Source organism: Penaeus monodon, chromosome 22 (genome assembly GCF_015228065.2).
Source record: "Penaeus monodon isolate SGIC_2016 chromosome 22, NSTDA_Pmon_1, whole genome shotgun sequence".
NCBI lineage: Eukaryota > Metazoa > Arthropoda > Malacostraca > Decapoda > Penaeidae > Penaeus > Penaeus monodon.
In genome coordinates this window covers 1,124,213-1,124,750 of record NC_051407.1, presented here as the reverse complement: position 1 = coordinate 1,124,750, position 538 = coordinate 1,124,213, and the positions used below count along the sequence as shown (strand labels likewise).

The 538-nt window shown below is 43.3% G+C and overlaps 1 protein-coding gene across 1 annotated transcript in view; it reads left to right on the top strand.

Annotated features, from left to right (window-relative positions):
* Window positions 1-538, top strand: part of LOC119586808 (monocarboxylate transporter 12-like) — a gene marked incomplete at both ends in the record, with an annotated part of 13,233 nt that continues 12,695 nt past the window's right edge. Inside the window, 1 exon segment of the mRNA XM_037935532.1 lies at window positions 1-53.

Genomic DNA, 538 nt, shown 5'->3' with positions numbered 1-538 from the left:
CGCCTGACGGGGGCTGGGGCTGGGTCGTCACTTTCGGATGCTTCATCATCGCTGTGAGTTATGGTTTCATGTTCGTCTGCCGTGGGCTCGTGGGCGTGGGAATATATATCTGTTCGTGGGCGTGGGAATAGATCTGTATATTTTGATTCAAAATGCTCATTATCGAAAGGGGAAAGGTTTCTACCACACGTTAAAATATGTTCAGAGCAGCCACTCTCCTAGAAAAGAGCTTCCGATCGAGGATCTGATTAGAAAAGCATCACAGTGTTTCCCTTTGGATGCAGGTGTTGCAGATAGTGCAATATTATCAGTGATGGCTTTTTATCATCTGAAGCAATAATATTAAGACAAATAACAGCAGGGCATAGCTGATGAGACACGGTGTTCCTTTTGTTTTGACTTTGTTCGCAGAGATGCTAAGGGGTGCGGCAAACAAACAAACAAATAGAAAGTACAGTGCTTTTTAAATATCACGAGTTGACCTTCTCTGCGTGGAATAATCAGGCATAATCTACATGATTATCCAATCACCGTAGTT